The sequence below is a fragment of the Taeniopygia guttata genome, chromosome 2, assembly GCF_048771995.1.
Source record: "Taeniopygia guttata chromosome 2, bTaeGut7.mat, whole genome shotgun sequence".
Taxonomy (NCBI): Eukaryota; Metazoa; Chordata; class Aves; order Passeriformes; family Estrildidae; genus Taeniopygia; species Taeniopygia guttata.
In genome coordinates, this window is record NC_133026.1 from 97,819,378 (window position 1) to 97,829,891 (window position 10,514).

The following is a 10,514-nucleotide window of genomic DNA, read 5'->3' on the forward strand; positions in this document are numbered from 1 at the left end:
CTCCTTAAAGATATGGAGGTTTAAAAGTGTGCAGGTTTAACGTGTGGGGAATCCTCTTCTAAATACAAATGCTGGTTGGATTTTCCTGACCTCGTGTGAACATGGTGTTTGCCCGCCCAGTCTCATAGCCAGATTGTCAAGCTGTGCCACCAACTGAGCCACACTGACTTGAAGAGCAGAACCTCACAAACACAGCCCTGTAGCTTCTCAGATAGAGGAGTCTCCTCTCAAAGTTGCAGTATCACCCTTGCCTCATTCTAATTCTATTACAAGGAATCCCTAGCATCACTTAATGGAATTACCTAATTTTAGTCTGAGGACTCTTTATCTATCTGGTTGGGTCCCTTTGCCTTGATTTTTATCACACTTTTCTAAAGGCTATTTGAAGTGCCAGAGCAGCAAATTCAGCATAGCTCTCTCTCCAGCTGGGCTGGAGGCCTCCTCCAATAATCCATGGCTCTTTGAACAGCTCTCTGTGAAAGGAAGTATTAACTCCTGCTGCAATTTGGATAGAGCCAGACCCAGCAGGCATGAGCAGACCCACTTGTAAGAATGAACCCCTTCTTGAGCCTGAGCTAAAAAATTCAAGCTCGCCTGGAAACAGAGACACAGGCACCTCAGGAAATGTCATGCAGAAGACTCTAATGCTTTTCAAAATTAGGTTTGTGTGAGACATGTAACACTTGAATGGGGACTGTGTACAAACAGGACAACAGTGACACAGTGGGTGCCTAATGGGTCCACAATCCTCAGTGAAGGATCCCACTCAGAAGAATGCTAATAAAATTCTCTGTAAATTTTATTTTTAGCATATTAAAAAAAAATATTAATTTGATTCTACTTAGCTTATTTTTGCTGACCAATATATTTTACACAACTAATGAAATTTTCTCTTTTAGCTTGAAAAAATCCCCACACTATAAATCAAGCAAAAAGTAAAAATATTTTCCCTAAAATGACATTTCATACAACCCAGCTGAGCTGGTCTCTCAACAGGTAAAGCACTGGGGTAAGAGAAGCTGACAAACATTATATATAATTCTGTTCAGCAGATGTTAGTGTTCCTCTACGTGTGTACAAGAGTGTGTATATGCTACATCATTCAGAAAAAGCAGGAAAGCAATTACTTTATCAACAAGGCATTGTTTCAATTTGGCTGTTTTTAATAAATAGTTAATGCACAAGAACAACTTCTGGACTATTTGCTTTAGAAAAACTTTCAACTGTTTCTCTCTTCCCTTTATTCTTTTAAGTGCTATGGCACTTAACAATAAAATTAGTTCATAACTATCCATACTTTGTCTAACATCATGTTTTGACATTTACAGGCTTTTGAGTGATGGTTAAACAATTGGCTTCCATTCATCAACATACAGCCATCCGGTACAATGAAAGAGGTGACTGGTTTGTTTTTAAAAATAAAACCAGGAAAACACACCTAAAAAATTTCATCAGCTACACACTACGCAGCATGACTTATATAGCTTTAATATTTCTGTGCTAGTTCAAATGCCTTTGTACTGAAATACTTAAAGCTTTGAGAATATGGTGGGGTTTTTTTCCTCCCCTGAATAAAGCAATATAACAACATCTCAAAACACTCCAGTAAGTGTTTATCCACCCCTTATGCCTTTTGTCTCTCTCAGTGTCAGGAAGATACACAGTCTCATCCTGCATCTGTCTGATCCACAGCACTGCCAGCTCTTGCCCTCGTGCCCCTGTTGCCATGTAGCACAATGCATCAGAGAAATTCACTGAGGTCATTCTCATAATGCTTTGTACTTGATGGGATCTGTTATTTGTCTGTTGTTTTAAAGTTTCTGTTTGCAGGCAGCTCAAAGCAGTGGGGGACAGTAAATGCAGAATGCCTTTTCCAAGACTCTGCTGGCTCTTTTCTATTTACACAGTTTCTATCACACTTATCACAATGGCAGATAAGCACTTTTCAGTGTTAAAGATGACAATTACACTGATGGCGTTTCTAAACCTATTGAAGCCTGCCACCAGTTGGCACAGCTTCCTCTCAGCTGTTAGATATCCTCTATGAGATTGCCAATAATTTCAGAGGCTGACAAACCAGCAGTGTTTCAGCCCAGGGATTACCCAAATGAATACCCCTTTGGCTAGTGTCTCGGCCTGTCAATTATAAGATTTCATCTCAGAATGCCTCTACATGGCAATTTTAATTGCTGTCAAAAAGCTGGTGGATGTAACTGCAGATGCATAGTGCTGTTGAAGCTTACAGGACAATAGGATAGAATAGGTGAAATGCAGGAAAATTATGACAGTATATAGTTGCATTGAGCTCCTGTGACATTATTTGAATACAAACAAAATAGACATGGTAGGATTTAATTCTTTTTTCCATTACACTCTTCTTTCAAAACAGACTTTTAAAAAAAGTAGCAACTATTTTTAGCCCGTTTGTCACTCTACATATGTTAAACAAATTTGTCTTTGGGGAGTGTGATCCTTTTCATGAAGCAAACAAATAGAACTTTTTCTTCTCTGTTTACCTCATGCATCCGTCATACCTATACTTCAGTAATAGTATTTCAGTGCCATTTCAAAATTACTTTCTGGAAAAAAAAACCTACCTGCTTATCAAAATTCTGATTCCCAAATGCTATCCTTGTTAGATACTGAAATGCCTACTTTATGGAGTTGAGAAGTTAATCTTGCCATGTAAATTTATGTATGAGAGCATTCAAAAATCTCTCTCCAAAAAGTTAATGATCCAGGCAATGACAAGTTAACCTTCTTCACTCAGCAGGACATGGAAACACAAGGAAAGCAGGGGTTTTAGTGCCAGTGGGCTATTGTTTTAGTTGGTATAAATTTGCACACTTTATGAAATCCACACTGACCTTTCAGGATCTGGTAATCTTCAGCAACAAGTTAAAATTAAATATCCCATTCCAATCTACCTAAACTATAAAAGTAACACTGACACTAAGAACATAAACAAGGTCTCATAAGTTGTTGAGTGTATAAATTAAGCACACTGGAAGATCCAGCTTTATGGGACATTTTTAAGATATCTGAAAATTCAAATTAATATCCTTGAGCCTTGATTTATTAGGAACCTCTCCCATTCACTAGGATGATTAAAATCTTATTGAAAGTGACCATGAAATTACATTAGTTAACTCTCTCATCCTTTGTGGGAGCATCCTGCCAGTCCCATGGACATACAGAGCCAAGTTTGCTTAAGTATCTACTTGACAACCTGAGCTACCTTATTTTTTAACTTTGTTTAGGGTTTACTTCTGTTTACAAATATTTGTCCATGGCAGATTACTCTTTGAGTAAAGAAACAAGCTTTTTTTTTCTTTAGTTTCAAGGCAACTGATCTTCCCCAGAAACAAAGCCTGTTTGGGTCTATGGATTGGGCAGGGTGCAAGACGTTAAAGACATCTGCTGCAATGGTGAAGAAAATTACAACTGCATTTTAAGGTTTCAAAATACATCTAAAATTTAAGTGAAGACAAGGAAGCAGGAAGTGTGTTTTTCCTATATTTTAATGTATTCGATGCAGCTGCAGTATAATCTTTGTAATAAGATATATTATACATTAAATTATATTTATTGATTTTGCCACACAAAGCAGCACAAATAAAATCAAAAGTTTTGTTACCAGCTTACATGAAACTAGAGTGGCATCTTTTGTATTTTTCATTCATATTTATATATTTTTGAGCAAGAAAGACAACAAAAATGATTGCACATATCCAGAGAAAAATCTTATTTTTCAGTATTTGTCTGGGCAGATTTATGACCTGTGCTAACACTGAAATGGGGAAGTTCAACCTTCTTAGCACTTAACATATGCCTACATTGTTGGTTATGCTATGGTTTTCAACTATGTCCCAGATATGTCACCCTCAACCATGAACTCCCATTTGTTAATCTGAATTAATGAGCAGATGATGTCCAGCTAAGGCCAGAGAAAATAATAATCTTATATTGTTAGGGATGATTCATGTACACATGCATAGAGTATTTTTTCATTATTAAATACTTTTTCTCAAAAATTGTCTATGCTTTCCCTTTTTATATAAGCATCTTTAATGATATTAGGGGTGTGAGGACAACGTTTTGACTAGGTAGAGAAACCACATCTATGTTACCTTTCCGGGTTCTTTTCTTGATTTATTTTTAGTGTAATTGTTGGCATCGAAAACAAGAAGTGTTTTGATTTTTTGGTAGGTTTTTTTTACAAGACCAGAAAGATTTTGAATATTTGTTATTGAATATTATAAGATAATTTAATGCACTACTAATCAATCTATTTAAGACTTTTTTAAAAAGCACATGAGATTTACTGAAGATAAATTAAAAGCATATATGACATTTATTCATCCTCATACATGCTAGTCTATGTCTGAAATTCAATGTTTTCTTATTTTTATGTTAATGGAATGTTTTTTTAGTTATTCTTGTATTTTAAATATGGACAATTGTAGCAAATTAATATTTCTTGTGACTTTAAAGATTTTTTTCTCAAAAAAGGGAGAAATAGTGCCTAGAGACATATTTGTTTAAATTATAGTGCAATTAATTTTCTTCTACTTTGTAAAATAAAAATTCATTGACATATTTAATAAAATAGCCACTATAAAACAGTAAAGAAGCAGAGATAATTATATTTCTCTAGATAAATATATAGCACTATTTTTAAACATTTTCTATCAGTATAGTGTTTTTCTTCAGTCTACAATGGCTATATGTATGATTATGAAAATTACATTGCTATTTCCCATGATTTTTGCTACAGATTCTGTAATTATGATATGAACGCTCCCTCAGAAATACATATTTAATTTATACACAGTGGGATGGTTCAGTAAATCTGCTCTGGTTCAGATTAACAGAACAAAGTGCAACCCTTCAAAAAGAGAGATTCTGGAGCATTAAGCCACATGTTCCCCTCCCTAGTTCTGGAATGCTTCAGCAGTTGGAACTCTTAATGGATCACAGTGTGCAGTAAGATTAAGAGTCTTTGCCATGTCTTTAATTTGCTGTCATGACTGACCCATACTGATTCCTTGTAGCCCTTTCTAGACCTCATCTCTGACTCTGAGGATTTGTTCTTGAGCTTTTGAACACCTCTATTTTGATAAAAAGCCCTGAGAAAAGTACTAGCATGCAAAATGGAAAGTAGAGATTTTTTCTTGCTATATATTTTATCACTGTGTGTCACAGGCTGTAAAAGATTGTGTCTCAGAGAGATGATAATAAAGAGAAGGTGGCATATTTGTTAATAAGCTGAATATTTTAAAAGTTTTATTCCCTATCACCTCCTTGGTAACAATTTCCTACATTTAGTTCATTAATCCATACCAGTATTTTAACTCTTCTGGGGCTAGGAAGCCTGTTTATGAAAACATACTTTCTTGTAATTCCAATGCTAGCTGCACGGTATTTTTCTGACAATCTTTATATTAGCATATTTTATGTTATTATTATAACTTGAAACTTAAAACTGCCATTTTGTATCATCAAGAAATGGTGGACAGAAGTGTTTTGACACTTGTCTGAGAGCTGAAAGAAAATGGGAAAAGTGGAATAGTATTTTATCTAGGGCTGGATTTATATGGTTGAAAAAGAAAAAAATCCAAAAACATATATAATAAACAATAAACACGCAAAATGTGTTTTATTAACCAAAAAGTATTACAAATATCTATATGTCTTAGCTTTTCATGTTTCTTTCAAAAACATTTTAAATTGTGGTTTTAAAAAAATTAATTCAATAGGCAAAGAAAAAATCAGTAAGGGGAAAAAAATAATCTTTTAATACTCAAGAACAGTCAGAACAGGTAAAAAAGGAATTAGTCGCACTCTTTCATACTCTTCTTTTTTACTGGCTTACTTGGGAAAGCAACAGTGTCAGACCCACCCTCTGAGTGCTCTCTTATATGGCCAGTAGGGCTGGGATGGCACCATTCTCTTGGGGCACTGGTGGTTCTTCCAGCCTTGCCTGGGCTGCAGAAAAACTCTCATCACTCAGAACCCTCTAGATTTCACTGATGTGTTTCCTCTTCACCACAGTCTGGAGACAAGACTTTTGCAGATGAGGACTATCTTTGCCTGTTTACACAGATCCTCAATGCCAAGACTCTGAAATAAAGCCAAGGGTGCAAGGGTTAATCTTTGCCATAAAGAGCAACTCTTTGGCTAAGGTTGATTGCTGCTGATTTCCTGTGTTTGCACATGAGCTAGTGTGTTTCCAGGGAATCCATCTGTGTCATTTCCACAGCTTATTATTAATTTTCTGTGGTAGGTGTTGGAGACTTTTTATGCGTAAAAAAAACCCAACAACCAAAAAAAAAAAAAACCCACAAGCCAATACAAACACTAAAAAAGCAGATTTATATCTCTATAATTAATTAGACATGTTTTGAAAATCAGAGTTTTTGCAGCCTGTTATCTTCAGGCCCTTCGTAGAAGTATATGTAGCAATGACTGAGACCTACCTTTAAGATACTCACTAACTTCTAGACAAATATATGACAAAATAGAATATCTTATTTTTCATTTGACATTGGAAGAAAATAATCTTGTCTGAAAAGGTTCAACTGTGTTTGATATCTATGAGGGAACATCTTGAGAAATACATTTTAAGAAGAAAATTAAATCTAGTCATTATGATATCTCTAAGTCCTATTGTTGAAGGTCCTATTGATTGTAATGAAGAAAGGAAAAGAAATAACAAATCAGAAACAAAATTACAGGAATTCAATATATTTTTTTCACTTGAAATTCAGTGCTATTGGAACAATAGATGTTGAAGTGATATACCTCCTCTAATTTACTAATCAATCCTTTTAATTGTTTTTCCAAGTGTTTTATGATTAAGTAATTCAATTTATCCTGAGAATTTATAATGGATTTAAAATATATTATTATATTAAATATGAGAGGTTCAACTTTCAGACTTTTATTTAGGTTGTTGAAATACATATTTTAAGTGATCATACTAAACTCTCTTCTCCAAAATGTACTTTTACCAGAATGAATTATAAATATTTAAACTGGATAAAATTTCATTAATTTTAAGAAGTACCTACTAAATTCTAAGGAACTTTTATAAGACTGTATTGTGGTTGCAAGAAATCAAGATGGTTCTGCTGGAAAACATTGATTAATGTTACATATTACCTATAGATTTAACTTTTTTGTTTCACTCTTGCAAAATATTGTGTACCTTTAATTTTCACAGAAATCAGGGCTAATTACAGGGGGAAAATTATATTATCAGATACCTCATTAGGTTACAGAAACAAACTTCTGAGTCTATAGGCTAAATAATATATGCTAATGAAAATATTATCTTTCACTCTCTTGCATGGATATCACACTATAGTTTAGAAGATAAAGACATGAGTATATAAATCTGTCTTCTATTCCTGGCTGAACCATTGATTCACTGTTTTTCTAGCACACAACATAGATCTTAAAAATATTCTCAATATATTATATACATTATAATATTCTTAATAATATTCTAAATAATATTCTCAAATCCAGATCATATCATCCAGCAGGCAACAAACCAAAAGGAAACCTTTTGGTTTCTCCAGAATCCAGGAGGGTTAGTTGTTGCTGCCCAAAGTCTACCCTCCCTGTGGCATGCAACTGCATGATGGAGTTTGGAAAAATGCTACAGGTTTCACTTAAAAACATATTTGCTAAGAATTTAAGAAAGTCATTTTGTTAATCCCTGAAATTTTTTTTTTCTATGAGACTGGCTTCAAGTCCATAGAGTATGAATAATGGCCCCTGTCTACATGTTTGCACATCCTGTATGAGAAAGAGAGACTAACCTCAGCTGAGAGTTCTTTATGCTTTTATAGAATAGAAACGCTAAAGCATAATTATTTTAAGTGAAACTAATTGCATAGGTACAGCAATAACAGCAATCTCCAGAACACTTTGTTTTTGTTTTCCAGGGTTTTACAAAAGATGTCTGTATCTAGTCATTCTGATTTGATTTTTGCAACTGCTGTTTCTAATTAACAGAAAATTTAATGGAATATTTCTTAGGAGAATAAAAAACAATAATAATTTTGAAAAATTTAGTTAATGAATACTCACCATGAAAACCTTCTTTAAAAGGGTACGGAAGCTCTTTCCAAGATTATAGTTAAATGATTTGTCAGATATACCCAATGAGCTTGAAATGCTGGTCTCAGATTGTTCATAATGATTGCTAATTTCTTTGAGGCACTTAAATGAATCTAAGTATTTTTATCCCTGTTTTGTTACATAAGCTGACCTGTGTGCTTACCTGTCAATGTGGACATCATTACGTAAGGAGTTTTCTGACTGACATGTAACCTGCCTATGTGAGAACTTCCCATATATGTCCAATGGTACTTTCTGAAATTGTCTTGACTGAATAAAGAGCTCCAATTACCAGTTAATGGGCCATATCTGCCATATTCAGGGTAAAACACATGTATAGAAATAAGGAATGCTGTAGCTATCACATAAATCTTGCAACATGCTACAAATATATCTTCCAAAATATCTGTCAATGAATATGAATCACAACTTTAAAATGTTTTTTTATATAAGTAAATTCAGTTTACAAAAGAAAACAAAAAAGAAATAAAGTCTTGAAATACTTTTTTCTTAAGAAATTTATCGAGAATGTATGTTTTATTTTTATCTATTTGAAATGCTTTTCTGATATTTTAATTAATTTTTGTTCTTTAACAGGAAGAAAATATTTCCATCTTTTTAAACTTAACTCATAGGCACTTGTTAAGAAAGCATACAGTCTATTTTCATTGAAAATGCAATCATCCTGTCTCATTATAAAATACAAGGCTCTTAAAAAAACTTTAATGGAGATTGATAGTCATGTTGAAAATGTCAGCACAGCATTTGTATTTGTTATTAAAAATAAATAACACCATTTAAAAATAATTTTACATTGCCAGAAATACCTTTATTTGAAAGGTCGAAAATATTTATTGTTATAATTATTAAGCTCCTTCATCTGAGACCAACAACTTACTGAGTTAACTGTTATAAAATACATAATATTTATTTTCATGAAATGAGTATTTTTGCATAGTTTGGGAGACTCAGAATGAGAATACATGATAGAATGTAGCCTGGAAAAAATTATAATAAATTATGTTTAATTTTATAATTCCTTGCTTTTTTTTTAATGGGAAATTATTTTATGCATCATTTACTAGTTAACTTTCAGTGTTCTACAAAACATTTCATTCTTACTGTCAACGTTCTTTGCTTTCATGATTTTGTCTTTGCATATTGTAAAATAATAGGACATATTTTCTATTCAAAGACATTGCTAAGGGACTTTAGAAAATATTGTTCTGTTAGATTAATATGAGTGAGAGATATTTTCAAAAATTAAATTAACTGTCAGGTTAGTTATTGATAAATGCTTTTTAAAAATCCTTGAAATTTGAAAGGAATCTATGTTATTAAACATGCAAACACACACAGAGACAAGTTATAATATTGACAAAATAAATAAATTTCATTTTGTACAGTCTGAGGGTCACCTGAATAACAGCACCAAATAAAATAGGACTAGAGATGGACTGTAAGATAGGAAAAAAATCAAACACATATCCAAATTGAACATAATTTTACTTCTGGTGTTCTTTACCTCTCTCTAACTCATCCCGTACTCTTCAAGTTGAAGCTTGATCTTTTAATTTCATAATTATCTGTAAGAAAGTGGGGATAGTTAGTGTCTTGTTTTATTTCCTAAACTATTAAATGATGTTAAATATCAATGGCCATTAATAGATAGAGATGAATGAAACACAATACTGGCAACAAAATTTCATTATTACCTTTGAAAGTACTTGGGGTCATCCTCATATTTAAAATCATGCACAAATGGATGATTTGATAGACGGCTTGTAAATCCCCTTCTAGCACTCTTCCCATTAAAACAGCGAAATATTTTTGAAAAGTGCCTTTAGATTTTAAAAATTCTTTCAGAAGCTCAGAACTTCAATTAGTGTTATGTGACCAACATATTCTAACCCAAGAGTCAAGGCAAATGGGGTTTCACAATACTAGAATTAAATAATAAATACTTTAATTTTTTTTTAATATTTTTTGAAGCAGGAAAGGCTTTTTATTTGCTCACTCCCTAATTCAGATGTATGTAAAATTTAAATTTATTGACTTAGACATTAAGCCTTTGAGTTGAAAGGTACTAAAGGAGATTATTTTAAGACAGGGTGGTCTGTCACACTGGGCTGAGCGTCTGCAGATGTAAAGAACTCTGTATGTCTTGTGCTCTGGTCATAGCTTTCCTACGGACATGATATAAAGTCCTTTGTGCAATTGTAGGTCAGATATAAGCACAGACTTTCCAACACCTCAGGCAGCAACCTGTCTTTTCTTTCAGCGATGGTATGTCCTGGATACCAGATCCCATCCCTTTAAAATGTGTTGCAAGGCCAGTTCCTGTGTCTTGGCCTAGATCATAAACAAATGTAGCGACAAAGAAA